This window comes from Thermobia domestica, chromosome 3, assembly GCF_964235325.1.
Source record: "Thermobia domestica chromosome 3, izTheDome1.hap1.1, whole genome shotgun sequence".
Taxonomy (NCBI): domain Eukaryota; kingdom Metazoa; phylum Arthropoda; class Insecta; order Zygentoma; family Lepismatidae; genus Thermobia; species Thermobia domestica.
Window position 1 is genome coordinate 65,745,911 of NC_137456.1, and position 16,495 is coordinate 65,762,405.

The 16,495-nt window shown below is 40.2% G+C and overlaps 1 protein-coding gene and 31 non-coding genes across 32 annotated transcripts in view; 1 reads left to right on the forward strand and 31 right to left on the reverse strand.

Moving 5' to 3' along the window:
• LOC145680461 (CD151 antigen-like) overlaps nt 1-16,495 on the forward strand; it is a 163,043-nt gene that overhangs the window by 117,548 nt on the left and 29,000 nt on the right. The window lies entirely within an intron of this gene.
• On the reverse strand, nt 395-467 carry TRNAA-AGC (transfer RNA alanine (anticodon AGC)). Its single transcript has one exon. It is a non-coding gene; the product is annotated as a tRNA-Ala (tRNA).
• On the reverse strand, nt 697-769 carry TRNAA-AGC (transfer RNA alanine (anticodon AGC)). The gene has a single exon. It is a non-coding gene; the product is annotated as a tRNA-Ala (tRNA).
• TRNAA-AGC (transfer RNA alanine (anticodon AGC)) lies at nt 1,148-1,220 on the reverse strand. The gene has a single exon. It is a non-coding gene; the product is annotated as a tRNA-Ala (tRNA).
• On the reverse strand, nt 1,908-1,980 carry TRNAA-AGC (transfer RNA alanine (anticodon AGC)). The gene has a single exon. It is a non-coding gene; the product is annotated as a tRNA-Ala (tRNA).
• Nucleotides 2,059-2,131, reverse strand: TRNAA-AGC (transfer RNA alanine (anticodon AGC)). Its single transcript has one exon. It is a non-coding gene; the product is annotated as a tRNA-Ala (tRNA).
• TRNAA-AGC (transfer RNA alanine (anticodon AGC)) lies at nt 2,210-2,282 on the reverse strand. The gene has a single exon. It is a non-coding gene; the product is annotated as a tRNA-Ala (tRNA).
• TRNAA-AGC (transfer RNA alanine (anticodon AGC)) lies at nt 2,652-2,724 on the reverse strand. The gene has a single exon. It is a non-coding gene; the product is annotated as a tRNA-Ala (tRNA).
• TRNAA-AGC (transfer RNA alanine (anticodon AGC)) lies at nt 2,803-2,875 on the reverse strand. Its single transcript has one exon. It is a non-coding gene; the product is annotated as a tRNA-Ala (tRNA).
• Nucleotides 2,954-3,026, reverse strand: TRNAA-AGC (transfer RNA alanine (anticodon AGC)). The gene has a single exon. It is a non-coding gene; the product is annotated as a tRNA-Ala (tRNA).
• TRNAA-AGC (transfer RNA alanine (anticodon AGC)) lies at nt 4,013-4,085 on the reverse strand. The gene has a single exon. It is a non-coding gene; the product is annotated as a tRNA-Ala (tRNA).
• Nucleotides 4,315-4,387, reverse strand: TRNAA-AGC (transfer RNA alanine (anticodon AGC)). The gene has a single exon. It is a non-coding gene; the product is annotated as a tRNA-Ala (tRNA).
• TRNAA-AGC (transfer RNA alanine (anticodon AGC)) lies at nt 4,466-4,538 on the reverse strand. Its single transcript has one exon. It is a non-coding gene; the product is annotated as a tRNA-Ala (tRNA).
• Nucleotides 4,617-4,689, reverse strand: TRNAA-AGC (transfer RNA alanine (anticodon AGC)). The gene has a single exon. It is a non-coding gene; the product is annotated as a tRNA-Ala (tRNA).
• On the reverse strand, nt 5,678-5,750 carry TRNAA-AGC (transfer RNA alanine (anticodon AGC)). Its single transcript has one exon. It is a non-coding gene; the product is annotated as a tRNA-Ala (tRNA).
• On the reverse strand, nt 5,829-5,901 carry TRNAA-AGC (transfer RNA alanine (anticodon AGC)). Its single transcript has one exon. It is a non-coding gene; the product is annotated as a tRNA-Ala (tRNA).
• On the reverse strand, nt 6,282-6,354 carry TRNAA-AGC (transfer RNA alanine (anticodon AGC)). Its single transcript has one exon. It is a non-coding gene; the product is annotated as a tRNA-Ala (tRNA).
• On the reverse strand, nt 7,192-7,264 carry TRNAA-AGC (transfer RNA alanine (anticodon AGC)). Its single transcript has one exon. It is a non-coding gene; the product is annotated as a tRNA-Ala (tRNA).
• TRNAA-AGC (transfer RNA alanine (anticodon AGC)) lies at nt 7,494-7,566 on the reverse strand. Its single transcript has one exon. It is a non-coding gene; the product is annotated as a tRNA-Ala (tRNA).
• On the reverse strand, nt 7,645-7,717 carry TRNAA-AGC (transfer RNA alanine (anticodon AGC)). Its single transcript has one exon. It is a non-coding gene; the product is annotated as a tRNA-Ala (tRNA).
• TRNAA-AGC (transfer RNA alanine (anticodon AGC)) lies at nt 8,098-8,170 on the reverse strand. Its single transcript has one exon. It is a non-coding gene; the product is annotated as a tRNA-Ala (tRNA).
• TRNAA-AGC (transfer RNA alanine (anticodon AGC)) lies at nt 9,008-9,080 on the reverse strand. The gene has a single exon. It is a non-coding gene; the product is annotated as a tRNA-Ala (tRNA).
• On the reverse strand, nt 9,310-9,382 carry TRNAA-AGC (transfer RNA alanine (anticodon AGC)). The gene has a single exon. It is a non-coding gene; the product is annotated as a tRNA-Ala (tRNA).
• On the reverse strand, nt 9,763-9,835 carry TRNAA-AGC (transfer RNA alanine (anticodon AGC)). Its single transcript has one exon. It is a non-coding gene; the product is annotated as a tRNA-Ala (tRNA).
• TRNAA-AGC (transfer RNA alanine (anticodon AGC)) lies at nt 9,914-9,986 on the reverse strand. Its single transcript has one exon. It is a non-coding gene; the product is annotated as a tRNA-Ala (tRNA).
• On the reverse strand, nt 10,065-10,137 carry TRNAA-AGC (transfer RNA alanine (anticodon AGC)). The gene has a single exon. It is a non-coding gene; the product is annotated as a tRNA-Ala (tRNA).
• Nucleotides 11,126-11,198, reverse strand: TRNAA-AGC (transfer RNA alanine (anticodon AGC)). Its single transcript has one exon. It is a non-coding gene; the product is annotated as a tRNA-Ala (tRNA).
• Nucleotides 11,277-11,349, reverse strand: TRNAA-AGC (transfer RNA alanine (anticodon AGC)). The gene has a single exon. It is a non-coding gene; the product is annotated as a tRNA-Ala (tRNA).
• TRNAA-AGC (transfer RNA alanine (anticodon AGC)) lies at nt 11,730-11,802 on the reverse strand. Its single transcript has one exon. It is a non-coding gene; the product is annotated as a tRNA-Ala (tRNA).
• TRNAA-AGC (transfer RNA alanine (anticodon AGC)) lies at nt 11,881-11,953 on the reverse strand. Its single transcript has one exon. It is a non-coding gene; the product is annotated as a tRNA-Ala (tRNA).
• On the reverse strand, nt 12,304-12,376 carry TRNAA-AGC (transfer RNA alanine (anticodon AGC)). Its single transcript has one exon. It is a non-coding gene; the product is annotated as a tRNA-Ala (tRNA).
• TRNAA-AGC (transfer RNA alanine (anticodon AGC)) lies at nt 12,455-12,527 on the reverse strand. Its single transcript has one exon. It is a non-coding gene; the product is annotated as a tRNA-Ala (tRNA).

Sequence of the window (16,495 nt, forward strand, 5' to 3'; positions counted from 1 at the left end):
CTACATCCCCTTAGGACTATTGTTTTCGCTTTCCACCTATAGTTTTCTAAAGAAAAGAGACATTTGTTAATGAAAATAAAGTTAGTTGGAGATGCTGGGTATCGATCCCAGTACTTCTCGCATACTAAGCGAGCGCTCTACCATCTCAGCTACATCCCCTTACGACTATTGTTTTCGCTTTCCCCCTATAGTTTTCTAAAGAAAAGAGAGACATTTGTTAATGAAAATAAAGTTAGTTGGAGATGCTGGGTATCGATCCCAGTACCTGTCGCATGCTAAGCGATAAGCGAGCGCTCTCCATTTGAGCTACATCCCCTTACGACTATTGTTTTCGCTTTCCACCTATAGTTTTCTAAAGAAAAGACAGACATTTGTTAATGAAAATAAAGTTAGTTGGAGATGCTGGGTATCGATCCCAGTACCTCTCGCATGCTAAGCGAGGGCTCTACCATCTGAGCTACATCCCCTTCCGACTATTGTTTTCGCTTTCCACCTATAGTTTTCTAAAGAAAAGAGAGACATTTGTTAATGAAAATAAAGTTAGTTGGAGATGCTGGTTATCGATCCCAGTACCTCTCGCATACTAAGCGAGCGCTCTACCATCTCAGCTACATCCCCTTACGACTATTGTTTTCGCTTTCCACCTATAGTTTTCTAAAGAAAAGATAGACATTTGTTAATGAAAATAAAGTTAGTTGGAGATGCTGGGTATCGATCCCAGTACCTCTCGCATGCTAAGCGAGCGCTTTACCATCTGAGCTACATCCCCTTCCGACTATTGTTTTCGCTTTCCACCTATAGTTTTCTAAAGAAAAGAGAGACATTTGTTAATGAAAATAAAGTTAGTTGGAGATGCTGGTTATCGATTCCAGTACCTCTCGCATACTAAGCGAGCGCTCTACCATCTCAGCTACATCCCCTTAGGACTATTGTTTTCGCTTTCCACCTATAGTTTTCTAAAGAAAAGAGACATTTGTTAATGAAAATAAAGTTAGTTGGAGATGCTGGGTATCGATCCCAGTACCTCTCGCATGCTAAGCGAGCGCTCTACCATCTCAGCTACATCCCCTTATGACTATTGTTTTCGCTTTCCACCTATAGTTTTCTAAAGAAAAGAGAGACATTTGTTAATGAAAATAAAGTTAGTTGGAGATGCTGGGTATCGATCCCAGTACCTCTCGCATGCTAAGCGAGCGCTCTACCATCTGAGCTACATCCCCTTACGACTATTGTTTTCGCTTTCCACCTATAGTTTTCTAAAGAAAAGAGAGACATTTGTTAATGAAAATAAAGTTAGTTGGAGATGCTGGGTATCGATCCCAGTACCTCTCGCATGCTAAGCGAGCGCTCTACCATCTCAGCTACATCCCCTTATGACTATTGTTTTCGCTTTCCCCCTATAGTTTCTAAAGAAAAGAGAGACATTTGTTAATGAAAATAAAGTTAGTTGGAGATGCTGGGTATCGATCCCAGTACCTGTCGCATGCTAAGCGATAAGCGAGCGCTCTCCATTTGAGCTACATCCCCTTACGACTATTGTTTTCGCTTTCCACCTTTAGTTTTCTAAATAAAAGAGAGACATTTGTTAATGAAAATAAAGTTAGTTGGAGATGCTGGGTATCGATCCCAGTACCTCTCGCATGCTAAGCGAGCGCTCTACCATCTCAGCTACATCCCCTTACGACTATTGTTTTCGCTTTCCACCTTTAGTTTTCTAAATAAAAGAGAGACATTTGTTAATGAAAATAAAGTTAGTTGGAGATGCTGGGTATCGATCCCAGTACCTCTCGCATACTAAGCGAGCGCTCTACCATCTCAGCTACATCCCCTTACGACTATTGTTTTCGCTTTCCACCTATAGTTTTCTAAAGAAAAAAGAGACATTTGTTAATGAAAATAAAGTTAGTTGGAGATGCTGGGTATCGATCCCAGTATCTCTCGCATGCTAAGCGAGCGCTCTACCATCTGAGCTACATCCCCTTACTACTATTACTTACGCTTTCCACCTATAGTTTTTTAAAGAAAAGAGAGACATTTGTTAATGAAAATGAAGTTAGTTGGAGATGCTGGGTATCGATCCCAGTACCTCTCGCATGCTAAGCGAGCGCTCTACCATCTGAGCTACATCACCTTATGACTATTGTTTTCGCTTTCCACCTATAGTTTTCTAAAGAAAAAAGAGACATTTGTTAATGAAAATAAAGTTAGTTGGAGATGCTGGGTATCGATCCCAGTACCTCTCGCATGCTAAGCGAGCGCTCTACCATCTGAGCTACATCCCCTTACGACTATTGTTTTCGCTTTCCACCTATAGTTTTCTAAAGAAAAGAGAGACATTTGTTAATGAAAATAAAGTTAGTTGGAGATGCTGGTTATCGATTCCAGTACCTCACGCATACTCCTCTACCATCTCAGCTACATCCCCTTAGGACTGTTGTTTTCGCTTTCCACCTATAGTTTTCTAAAGAAAAGAGACATTTGTTAATGAAAATAAAGTTAGTTGGAGATGCTGGGTATCGATCCCAGTACCTCTCGCATGCTAAGCGAGCGCTCTACCATCTCAGCTACATCCCCTTATGACTATTGTTTTCGCTTTCCACCTATAGTTTCTAAAGAAAAGAGAGACATTTGTTAATGAAAGTAAAGTTAGTTGGAGATGCTGGGTATCGATCCCAGTACCTCTCGCATGCTAAGCGAGCGCTCTACCATCTGAGCTACATCCCCTTACGACTATTGTTTTCGCTTTCCACCTATAGTTTTCTAAAGAAAAGAGAGACATTTGTTAATGAAAATAAAGTTAGTTGGAGATGTTGGGTATCGATCCCAGTACCTCTCGCATGCTAAGCGAGCGCTCTACCATCTGAGCTACATCCCCTTACGACTATTGTTTTCGCTTTCCACCTATAGTTTTCTAAAGAAAAGACAGACATTTGTTAATGAAAATAAAGTTAGTTGGAGATGCTGGGTATCGATCCCAGTACCTCTCGCATGCTAAGCGAGCGCTTTACCATCTCAGCTACATCCCCTTACGACTATTGTTTTCGCTTTCCACCTATAGTTTTCTAAAGAAAAGACAGACATTTGTTAATGAAAATAAAGTTAGTTGGAGATGCTGGGTATCGATCCCAGTACCTCTCGCATGCCAAGCGAGCGCTCTACCATCTCAGCTACATCCCCTTATGACTATTGTTTTCGCTTTCCACCTATAGTTTTCTACAGAAAAGACAGACATCTGTTAATGAAAATAAAGTCAGTTGGAGATGCTGGGTATCGATCCCAGTCCCTCTCACATGCTAAGCGAGCGCTCTACCATCTCATCTAAATCCCCTTACGACTGTTTTTCGTCTTTACACCCATTGTTTTGAAAGAAAAGAAGGGCTTTTATCAATGAAAATAAAGTTAGTTGGAGATGCTGGGTATCGATCCCAGTACCTCTCGCATACTAAGCGAGCGCTCTACCATCTCAGCTACATCCCCTTATGACTATTGTTTTCGCTTTCCACCTATAGTTTTCTACAGAAAAGACAGACATTTGTTCATGAAAATAAAGTCAGTTCGAGATGCTGGGTATCGATCCCAGTCCCTCTCACATGCTAAGCGAGCGCTCTACCATCTCATCTAAATCCCCTTACGACTGTTTTTCGTCTTTACACCTATTGTTTTGAAAGAAAAGAAGGGCTTTTATCAATGAAAATAAAGTTAGTTGGAGATGCTGGGTATCGATCCCAGTACTTCTCGCATACTAAGCGAGCGCTCTACCATCTCAGCTACATCCCCTTACGACTATTGTTTTCGCTTTCCCCCTATAGTTTTCTAAAGAAAAGAGAGACATTTGTTAATGAAAATAAAGTTAGTTGGAGATGCTGGGTATCGATCCCAGTACCTGTCGCATGCTAAGCGATAAGCGAGCGCTCTCCATTTGAGCTACATCCCCTTACGACTATTGTTTTCGCTTTCCACCTATAGTTTTCTAAAGAAAAGACAGACATTTGTTAATGAAAATAAAGTTAGTTGGAGATGCTGGGTATCGATCCCAGTACCTCTCGCATGCTAAGCGAGCGCTCTACCATCTGAGCTACATCCCCTTCCGACTATTGTTTTCGCTTTCCACCTATAGTTTTCTAAAGAAAAGAGAGACATTTGTTAATGAAAATAAAGTTAGTTGGAGATGCTGGTTATCGATCCCAGTACCTCTCGCATACTAAGCGAGCGCTCTACCATCTCAGCTACATCCCCTTATGACTATTGTTTTCGCTTTCCACCTATAGTTTTCTAAAGAAAAGAGAGACATTTGTTAATGAAAGTAAAGTTAGTTGGAGATGCTGGGTATCGATCCCAGTACCTCTCGCATGCTAAGCGAGCGCTCTACCATCTGAGCTACATCCCCTTACGACTATTGTTTTCGCTTTCCACCTATAGTTTTCTAAAGAAAAGAGAGACATTTGTTAATGAAAATAAAGTTAGTTGGAGATGTTGGGTATCGATCCCAGTACCTCTCGCATGCTAAGCGAGCGCTCTACCATCTGAGCTACATCCCCTTACGACTATTGTTTTCGCTTTCCACCTATAGTTTTCTAAAGAAAAGACAGACATTTGTTAATGAAAATAAAGTTAGTTGGAGATGCTGGGTATCGATCCCAGTACCTCTCGCATGCTAAGCGAGCGCTTTACCATCTCAGCTACATCCCCTTACGACTATTGTTTTCGCTTTCCACCTATAGTTTTCTAAAGAAAAGACAGACATTTGTTAATGAAAATAAAGTTAGTTGGAGATGCTGGGTATCGATCCCAGTACCTCTCGCATGCCAAGCGAGCGCTCTACCATCTCAGCTACATCCCCTTATGACTATTGTTTTCGCTTTCCACCTATAGTTTTCTACAGAAAAGACAGACATCTGTTAATGAAAATAAAGTCAGTTGGAGATGCTGGGTATCGATCCCAGTCCCTCTCACATGCTAAGCGAGCGCTCTACCATCTCATCTAAATCCCCTTACGACTGTTTTTCGTCTTTACACCCATTGTTTTGAAAGAAAAGAAGGGCTTTTATCAATGAAAATAAAGTTAGTTGGAGATGCTGGGTATCGATCCCAGTACCTCTCGCATACTAAGCGAGCGCTCTACCATCTCAGCTACATCCCCTTACGACTATTGTTTTCGCTTTCCCCCTATAGTTTTCTAAAGAAAAGAGAGACATTTGTTAATGAAAATAAAGTTAGTTGGAGATGCTGGGTATCGATCCCAGTACCTGTCGCATGCTAAGCGATAAGCGAGCGCTCTCCATTTGAGCTACATCCCCTTACGACTATTGTTTTCGCTTTCCACCTTTAGTTTTCTAAATAAAAGAGAGACATTTGTTAATGAAAATAAAGTTAGTTGGAGATGCTGGGTATCGATCCCAGTACATCTCGCATACTAAGCGAGCGCTCTACCATCTCAGCTACATCCCCTTACGACTATTGTTTTCGCTTTCCACCTTTAGTTTTCTAAATAAAAGAGAGACATTTGTTAATGAAAATAAAGTTAGTTGGAGATGCTGGGTATCGATCCCAGTACCTCTCGCATACTAAGCGAGCGCTCTACCATCTCAGCTACATCCCCTTACGACTATTGTTTTCGCTTTCCACCTATAGTTTTCTAAAGAAAAGAGAGACATTTGTTAATGAAAATAAAGTTAGTTGGAGATGCTGGGTATCGATCCCAGTATCTCTCGCATGCTAAGCGAGCGCTCTACCATCTGAGCTACATCCCCTTACTACTATTACTTACGCTTTCCACCTATAGTTTTCTAAAGAAAAGAGAGACATTTGTTAATGAAAATAAAGTTAGTTGGAGATGCTGGGTATCGATCCCAGTACCTCTCGCATGCTAAGCGAGCGCTCTACCATCTGAGCTACATCCCCTTCCGACTATTGTTTTCGCTTTCCACCTATAGTTTTCTAAAGAAAAGAGAGACATTTGTTAATGAAAATAAAGTTAGTTGGAGATGCTGGTTATCGATCCCAGTACCTCTCGCATACTAAGCGAGCGCTCTACCATCTCAGCTACATCCCCTTATGACTATTGTTTTCGCTTTCCACCTATAGTTTTCTAAAGAAAAGAGAGTCATTTGTTAATGAAAATAAAGTTAGTTGGAGATGCTGGGTATCGATCCCAGTACCTCTCGCATGCTAAGCGAGCGCTCTATCATCTGAGCTGCATCCCTTTACGACTGTTGTTTTCGCTTTCCACCTATAGTTTTCTAAAGAAAAGAGAGACATTTGTTAATGAAAGTAAAGTTAGTTGGAGATGCTGGGTATCGATCCCAGTACCTCTCGCATGCTAAGCGAGCGCTCTACCATCTGAGCTACATCCCCTTCCGACTATTGTTTTCGCTTTCCACCTATAGTTTTCTAAAGAAAAGAGAGACATTTGTTAATGAAAATAAAGTTAGTTGGAGATGCTGGTTATCGATCCCAGTACCTCTCGCATACTAAGCGAGCGCTCTACCATCTCAGCTACATCCCCTTACGACTATTGTTTTCGCTTTCCACCTATAGTTTTCTAAAGAAAAGAGAGACATTTGTTAATGAAAATAAAGTTAGTTGGAGATGCTGGGTATCGATCCCAGTACCTCTCGCATGCTAAGCGAGCGCTCTACCATCTCAGCTACATCCCCTTATGACTATTGTTTTCGCTTTCCACCTATAGTTTTCTACAGAAAAGACAGACATTTGTTAATGAAAATAAAGTCAGTTGGAGATGCTGGGTATCGATCCCAGTCCCTCTCACATGCTAAGCGAGCGCTCTACCATCTCATCTAAATCCCCTTACGACTGTTTTTCGTCTTTACACCTATTGTTTTGAAAGAAAAGAAGGGCTTTTATCAATGAAAATAAAGTTAGTTGGAGATGCTGGGTATCGATCCCAGTACTTCTCGCATACTAAGCGAGCGCTCTACCATCTCAGCTACATCCCCTTACGACTATTGTTTTCGCTTTCCCCCTATAGTTTTCTAAAGAAAAGAGAGACATTTGTTAATGAAAATAAAGTTAGTTGGAGATGCTGGGTATCGATCCCAGTACCTGTCGCATGCTAAGCGATAAGCGAGCGCTCTCCATTTGAGCTACATCCCCTTACGACTATTGTTTTCGCTTTCCACCTATAGTTTTCTAAAGAAAAGACAGACATTTGTTAATGAAAATAAAGTTAGTTGGAGATGCTGGGTATCGATCCCAGTACCTCTCGCATGCTAAGCGAGCGCTCTACCATCTGAGCTACATCCCCTTCCGACTATTGTTTTCGCTTTCCACCTATAGTTTTCTAAAGAAAAGAGAGACATTTGTTAATGAAAATAAAGTTAGTTGGAGATGCTGGTTATCGATCCCAGTACCTCTCGCATACTAAGCGAGCGCTCTACCATCTCAGCTACATCCCCTTACGACTATTGTTTTCGCTTTCCACCTATAGTTTTCTAAAGAAAAGAGAGACATTTGTTAATGAAAATAAAGTTAGTTGGAGATGCTGGGTATCGATCCCAGTATCTCTCGCATGCTAAGCGAGCGCTCTACCATCTGAGCTACATCCCCTTACTACTATTACTTACGCTTTCCACCTATAGTTTTCTAAAGAAAAGAGAGACATTTGTTAATGAAAATAAAGTTAGTTGGAGATGCTGGGTATCGATCCCAGTACCTCTCGCATGCTAAGCGAGCGCTCTACCATCTGAGCTACATCCCCTTCCGACTATTGTTTTCGCTTTCCACCTATAGTTTTCTAAAGAAAAGAGAGACATTTGTTAATGAAAATAAAGTTAGTTGGAGATGCTGGTTATCGATCCCAGTACCTCTCGCATACTAAGCGAGCGCTCTACCATCTCAGCTACATCCCCTTATGACTATTGTTTTCGCTTTCCACCTATAGTTTTCTAAAGAAAAGAGAGACATTTGTTAATGAAAATAAAGTTAGTTGGAGATGCTGGGTATCGATCCCAGTACCTCTCGCATGCTAAGCGAGCGCTCTATCATCTGAGCTGCATCCCTTTACGACTGTTGTTTTCGCTTTCCACCTATAGTTTTCTAAAGAAAAGAGAGACATTTGTTAATGAAAGTAAAGTTAGTTGGAGATGCTGGGTATCGATCCCAGTACCTCTCGCATGCTAAGCGAGCGCTCTACCATCTGAGCTACATCCCCTTACGACTATTGTTTTCGCTTTCCACCTATAGTTTTCTAAAGAAAAGAGAGACATTTGTTAATGAAAATAAAGTTAGTTGGAGATGCTGGTTATCGATCCCAGTACCTCTCGCATACTAAGCGAGCGCTCTACCATCTCAGCTACATCCCCTTACGACTATTGTTTTCGCTTTCCACCTATAGTTTTCTAAAGAAAAGAGAGACATTTGTTAATGAAAATAAAGTTAGTTGGAGATGCTGGGTATCGATCCCAGTACCTCTCGCATGCTAAGCGAGCGCTCTACCATCTCAGCTACATCCCCTTATGACTATTGTTTTCGCTTTCCACCTATAGTTTTCTACAGAAAAGACAGACATTTGTTAATGAAAATAAAGTCAGTTGGAGATGCTGGGTATCGATCCCAGTCCCTCTCACATGCTAAGCGAGCGCTCTACCATCTCATCTAAATCCCCTTACGACTGTTTTTCGTCTTTACACCTATTGTTTTGAAAGAAAAGAAGGGCTTTTATCAATGAAAATAAAGTTAGTTGGAGATGCTGGGTATCGATCCCAGTACTTCTCGCATACTAAGCGAGCGCTCTACCATCTCAGCTACATCCCCTTACGACTATTGTTTTCGCTTTCCCCCTATAGTTTTCTAAAGAAAAGAGAGACATTTGTTAATGAAAATAAAGTTAGTTGGAGATGCTGGGTATCGATCCCAGTACCTGTCGCATGCTAAGCGATAAGCGAGCGCTCTCCATTTGAGCTACATCCCCTTACGACTATTGTTTTCGCTTTCCACCTATAGTTTTCTAAAGAAAAGACAGACATTTGTTAATGAAAATAAAGTTAGTTGGAGATGCTGGGTATCGATCCCAGTACCTCTCGCATGCTAAGCGAGCGCTCTACCATCTGAGCTACATCCCCTTCCGACTATTGTTTTCGCTTTCCACCTATAGTTTTCTAAAGAAAAGAGAGACATTTGTTAATGAAAATAAAGTTAGTTGGAGATGCTGGTTATCGATCCCAGTACCTCTCGCATACTAAGCGAGCGCTCTACCATCTCAGCTACATCCCCTTACGACTATTGTTTTCGCTTTCCACCTATAGTTTTCTAAAGAAAAGAGAGACATTTGTTAATGAAAATAAAGTTAGTTGGAGATGCTGGGTATCGATCCCAGTACCTCTCGCATGCTAAGCGAGCGCTTTACCATCTGAGCTACATCCCCTTCCGACTATTGTTTTCGCTTTCCACCTATAGTTTTCTAAAGAAAAGAGAGACATTTGTTAATGAAAATAAAGTTAGTTGGAGATGCTGGTTATCGATTCCAGTACCTCACGCATACTAAGCGAGCGCTCTACCATCTCAGCTACATCCCCTTAGGACTATTGTTTTCGCTTTCCACCTATAGTTTTCTAAAGAAAAGAGAGACATTTGTTAATGAAAATAAAGTTAGTTGGAGATGCTGGGTATCGATCCCAGTACCTCTCGCATGCTAAGCGAGCGCTCTACCATCTCAGCTACATCCCCTTATGACTATTGTTTTCGCTTTCCACCTATAGTTTTCTAAAGAAAAGAGAGACATTTGTTAATGAAAGTAAAGTTAGTTGGAGATGCTGGGTATCGATCCCAGTACCTCTCGCATGCTAAGCGAGCGCTCTACCATCTGAGCTACATCCCCTTACGACTATTGTTTTCGCTTTCCACCTATAGTTTTCTAAAGAAAAGAGAGACATTTGTTAATGAAAATAAAGTTAGTTGGAGATGTTGGGTATCGATCCCAGTACCTCTCGCATGCTAAGCGAGCGCTCTACCATCTGAGCTACATCCCCTTACGACTATTGTTTTCGCTTTCCACCTATAGTTTTCTAAAGAAAAGACAGACATTTGTTAATGAAAATAAAGTTAGTTGGAGATGCTGGGTATCGATCCCAGTACCTCTCGCATGCTAAGCGAGCGCTTTACCATCTCAGCTACATCCCCTTACGACTATTGTTTTCGCTTTCCACCTATAGTTTTCTAAAGAAAAGACAGACATTTGTTAATGAAAATAAAGTTAGTTGGAGATGCTGGGTATCGATCCCAGTACCTCTCGCATGCCAAGCGAGCGCTCTACCATCTCAGCTACATCCCCTTATGACTATTGTTTTCGCTTTCCACCTATAGTTTTCTACAGAAAAGACAGACATCTGTTAATGAAAATAAAGTCAGTTGGAGATGCTGGGTATCGATCCCAGTCCCTCTCACATGCTAAGCGAGCGCTCTACCATCTCATCTAAATCCCCTTACGACTGTTTTTCGTCTTTACACCCATTGTTTTGAAAGAAAAGAAGGGCTTTTATCAATGAAAATAAAGTTAGTTGGAGATGCTGGGTATCGATCCCAGTACCTCTCGCATACTAAGCGAGCGCTCTACCATCTCAGCTACATCCCCTTATGACTATTGTTTTCGCTTTCCACCTATAGTTTTCTACAGAAAAGACAGACATTTGTTAATGAAAATAAAGTTAGTTGGAGATGCTGGGTATCGATCCCAGTACCTGTCGCATGCTAAGCGATAAGCGAGCGCTCTCCATTTGAGCTACATCCCCTTACGACTATTGTTTTCGCTTTCCACCTTTAGTTTTCTAAATAAAAGAGAGACATTTGTTAATGAAAATAAAGTTAGTTGGAGATGCTGGGTATCGATCCCAGTACCTCTCGCATACTAAGCGAGCGCTCTACCATCTCAGCTACATCCCCTTACGACTATTGTTTTCGCTTTCCACCTTTAGTTTTCTAAATAAAAGAGAGACATTTGTTAATGAAAATAAAGTTAGTTGGAGATGCTGGGTATCGATCCCAGTACCTCTCGCATACTAAGCGAGCGCTCTACCATCTCAGCTACATCCCCTTACGACTATTGTTTTCGCTTTCCACCTATAGTTTTCTAAAGAAAAGAGAGACATTTGTTAATGAAAATAAAGTTAGTTGGAGATGCTGGGTATCGATCCCAGTATCTCTCGCATGCTAAGCGAGCGCTCTACCATCTGAGCTACATCCCCTTACTACTATTACTTACGCTTTCCACCTATAGTTTTCTAAAGAAAAGAGAGACATTTGTTAATGAAAATAAAGTTAGTTGGAGATGCTGGGTATCGATCCCAGTACCTCTCGCATGCTAAGCGAGCGCTCTACCATCTGAGCTACATCCCCTTCCGACTATTGTTTTCGCTTTCCACCTATAGTTTTCTAAAGAAAAGAGAGACATTTGTTAATGAAAATAAAGTTAGTTGGAGATGCTGGTTATCGATCCCAGTACCTCTCGCATACTAAGCGAGCGCTCTACCATCTCAGCTACATCCCCTTATGACTATTGTTTTCGCTTTCCACCTATAGTTTTCTAAAGAAAAGAGAGACATTTGTTAATGAAAATAAAGTTAGTTGGAGATGCTGGGTATCGATCCCAGTACCTCTCGCATGCTAAGCGAGCGCTCTATCATCTGAGCTGCATCCCTTTACGACTGTTGTTTTCGCTTTCCACCTATAGTTTTCTAAAGAAAAGAGAGACATTTGTTAATGAAAATAAAGTTAGTTGGAGATGCTGGGTATCGATCTCAGTACCTCTCGCATGCTAAGCGAGCGCTCTACCATCTGAGCTACATCCCCTTACGACTATTGTTTTCGCTTTTCCCCTATAGTTTTCTAAAGAAAAGAGAGACATTTGTTAATGAAAATAAAGTTAGTTGGAGATGCTGGGTATCGATCCCAGTACCTCTCGCATGCTAAGCGAGCGCTCTACCATCTGAGCTACATCCCCTTTCGACTATTGTTTTCGCTTTCCACCTATAGTTTTCTAAAGAAAAGAGAGACATTTGTTAATGAAAATAAAGTTAGTTGGAGATGCTGGTTATCGATTCCAGTACCTCTCGCATACTAAGCGAGCGCTCTACCATCTCAGCTACATCCCCTTAGGACTATTGTTTTCGCTTTCCACCTATAGTTTTCTAAAGAAAAGAGACATTTGTTAATGAAAATAAAGTTAGTTGGAGATGCTGGGTATCGATCCCAGTACCTCTCGCATGCTAAGCGAGCGCTCTACCATCTCCGCTTTCCACTTATAGTTTTCTAAAGAAAAGAGAGACATTTGTTAATGAAAATAAAGTTAGTTGGAGATGCTGGGTATCGATCCCAGTACCTCTCGCATGCTAAGCGAGCGCTCTACCATCTGAGCTACATCCCCTTACGACTATTGTTTTCGCTTTCCACCTATAGTTTTCTAAAGAAAAGAGAGACATTTGTTAATGAAAATAAAGTTAGTTGGAGATGTTGGGTATCGATCCCAGTACCTCTCGCATGCTAAGCGAGCGCTCTACCATCTGAGCTACATCCCCTTACGACTATTGTTTTCGCTTTCCACCTATAGTTTTCTAAAGAAAAGACAGACATTTGTTAATGAAAATAAAGTTAGTTGGAGATGCTGGGTATCGATCCCAGTACCTCTCGCATGCTAAGCGAGCGCTTTACCATCTTTTTTTTTTTTTTTTTTACATCTTTATTTCCCAAGGTCACTTACATACCTGAAAGAAATTGGTCGTTTAGTCATAAGACATATACGGTAAATACAAGTAGAAAGTTGGAATATATACAGTGCTATAAGAACAATACAAATCACATCATCATATTACATTTTTTTTTTTTTTGTGCTTATCAAGGTAGACAAGAACTTGTAAAATATTGACAGTATTATAAGAAATTTAGAGGTACTACAAATATGATCTTACAGATATTACACTAGTCGTATCATGTTAAAATGAGGCAGTCAAAAAGTTTGCGAAATTCTTGTGGAAAGGTACCATACCAAAAGTTTTCCATCTGGTGCGTTTTAAGAATTCATGATAATCCGTGACACTTATGTGACTGCGACTGGAATCAATATAGTATAAGGTGTGTCCTATTAGCCAAGTAACAGCATTATTGCGGGTTGGAGGGAACCAATGGTAATCGGGTAAGGTAATAATATCAGGTGTAAAATGGTGGGGAGATGTCCGACATACGATAGCAAGGAGAGCACATAGTTTTAACCACACAGACATTACTAGCTGGCAAGAGGTGTATCTGTGGATAATGGTGTCGGGGTGTCCACAATGGGAACACGCATTATGTGGTAGGCGATGAATGTCGAACAAACGTTGATTAGTAGCATGAATATCATGCACAACACTATACCATAAACTACGTACACAAGTCGGAAGAAACTTTCTATGAATATTAAACCATATGCGATTCCAGTTACAACTATTATTGTTCTGCTGTACTCGTATCGTAGTTGGAGTAAAGGTCATTTTTAAAAAATACAGATAAAAATCACGAGAACAGATTTCTCTTATCTCATCATGTTTAGACAGATAACTCCAGGCTAGGACGAATTTATATACATATAAGGGTGCGTGTTGAAGGAAAGGAACATTGGGTGGATTTGGAGCAGGTAAGGTGGGCGTCCAACATTGTAGCCATTGTTGTGTATGACTATGGTCCAAATGATACAATTTATAGCTACGTAATAAAAATAATATTTTACACTTGAGTCGTACATTGATTAAAGCAAGGCCACCATTGTCTACTGGTAACACCATTACTACCTGTGGAACTCGGAAGAAAAAGCCGCACCAAATAAACCAGCCAATGATCGATTGCACTTTTTTGGCACAGATGTCCGGAAGTGGCCATACCTGTGCTGTATACCATAATTGAGAACATATATAAGTATTCACATACCAGACTCTCTGGATTAAATTCAGCTGTCGATGACGATTTTGGAGAACAACTGTCCTGATTTTATTGATTATTGGCGTCCAGACTGTCTCAGAGTCTGGATCAAGATTACTCGTAAAATTAACACCTAAAATTTTTAATTTCGTCACAATTTCTGAATGACAGATAGTTAACCCTTTATTGACCGTTGCCCAGTTATTAAAATTTAAACTCTTCGTTTTATTGACATTAATACTTGCTCCACTAGCATTACAATAACTATTTAAGCACTGGTGCACATAGTTTACCTGAGCAACAGTGGTACAACTGATTGAGACATCATCAGCGAAAGCAAAACAAACAATATTTTGAAAATCATGTAAATGTGAGACTGGAAAACAGGACAAATTTTGCAATAAAGGTTCAAGAACTAAGCCAAATAACAACATTGACAAAGGACATCCTTGGCGGATACCTCGCTTGATAGATATGGGTGAGCTAAAGTAACCATTGATGTGAAGCTGGGATTTTGCATTGTGATATAAATTTTTAATATTAGCAATAAAACGTGAATCAAAACCAAATGCTTGTAGTACAGCATAAAGATAGTTATGCTCGACAAAATCAAAAGCATGTTTGAAATCTATAGAAGTGACACAGGCAGGGAGCTGTTGCACTTGAAAATATCCCATGATGTCTCGTAGGCTACACAGGGCATAGTAAATATTACGTTCTTTTGATAGCGCTGCCTGCTTACCACTTAAAAGTTTCTCGATAACTTTTTCCATGCGTACTTTATATACCTTAGACAATAATTTTACATCAGTATTTAACAGCGTAATGGGTCTAAAATTAGAAATATGAGCTTGGGCTCCTTTTTTCGGAACTAAAATAATGATACCATCATTTTGCATAACATTTCCAGATTGAAACATATCATTAAGTACAGCAGTGAAAGTATCTCCTACCACATCCCAAAACTGTTTATAGAAGAGAAAAATGAGTCCATCCTTGCCAGGACTGCTACAATGCTTTGTAGTATTTAACACATCATAAATCTCTTGTTTAGTAATCGGGGCTAACAACTGTGCATTGTCAGCCGCTGTTAATTTACAAGATATATTGGAAAAGAAAGTGGGCCATATCTGAGTAGCAACTGGATGCGATTCAAATAGTTGTTCATAATGCTGTGTTAAACTGGACATAATATCAGGTAATGCAGTAACAACTTGGCCATTTTCTAATACAAGATGTTCCATAAAATTAGTTCTCCTTCTATTATGTTGCCGCATGATGTGGAAAAATGTAACTCGTTCACTAGACAACAATAATTTGGAATCGAATGATTTAGTGATAGTCTGTAAAGAGTCGTTTTCTAATCGAATTAATTTTGCTCTGATTTTATTAATATGCATATACGTGTGCGCAGAGGGAGGCTGTTGCCACAACTCATGTAACACTTTGTAAAGGTAGTCAATGGTATTTTTGCTGTTCTGACGGTATTCAGAATGCATCCATTGGAAAAAGGATTTAATTTTATGCTTAGCATAATGAACCCACCACAAATTTAAACTGCCAAAATATCTCTGTTGTCGACACCAGTAAGCCCATTTCTCTCGAAACAGTTCTTTAATATCATCAGATTTCAGAAGCTGTGGATTAAGTTTCCAGTTAGAGGGACCGAACGTTGGGCTCAAACCAAGGAGAGGGGGAGGAAATTTGAGTAACATACACACAGCACTATGATCACTAAACGGAGCCATAAGAACATTAATGTCACACACACGAGGTACGAGATCGAAGGAGGTATAGATCCTGTCTATGCGTGACTTCACTGATGGAGTGACATGCGTATAAATGATATCAGTTCGTTTGGACCGCCAGGTATCAACTAATCGGAATCCGTGGACCAGTCTTTCTAATGCTAAGCATTTATTAAAATAGCCAGTAGAATCGTCACAAAACAAAATGGAATTGAAATCTCCAGCAAGGATAATACTCGTATGCGGAATAGAAAACAGAGGCACGATATCAGCATTAAAAAAATTTTCACGGTCAGTTTTGTGTAGAAAACCTGACATGCAATACACATTTACATATAGAATGTTATCGCATACAAGGCTGAGCCCATTGCCAGACGGTAAACGAGTAACGTGTTGCACATGGATTCCTTTCTTCACTAATATTGCAGTACCTCTACCACTATATCCAAGATTAACAAAACAATTATACCGATCTATGAAACTTAAATCGGCAATTTTGAGTTCTTGCAAATTGAGTATATCAAAGTCATGTAATCGTATAAAGTTATGTAACAAGCGTTGTTTCGTAGGACTAGTTATACCATTTAAATTTAAAGTACCCACTTTACGAACAGTGACAATAGGGTAAGACATACACAGCGGATAGAAAGTAAATAAAATTATTAGAGCTGCAAAATAAACAAACTGCATGCTGAGACCTGACAAACAGGAAAAAGAAAAAAACAACACTATTCAGGTTGATTCTTTACACTGTCTGTTTGTAGCGAATCGTCAAGGACAGTCGAGAAGCTAGGTTGCGATGATGTAATCGAAGCACCAACAACAGGCTCACGTGAGTCACGTGT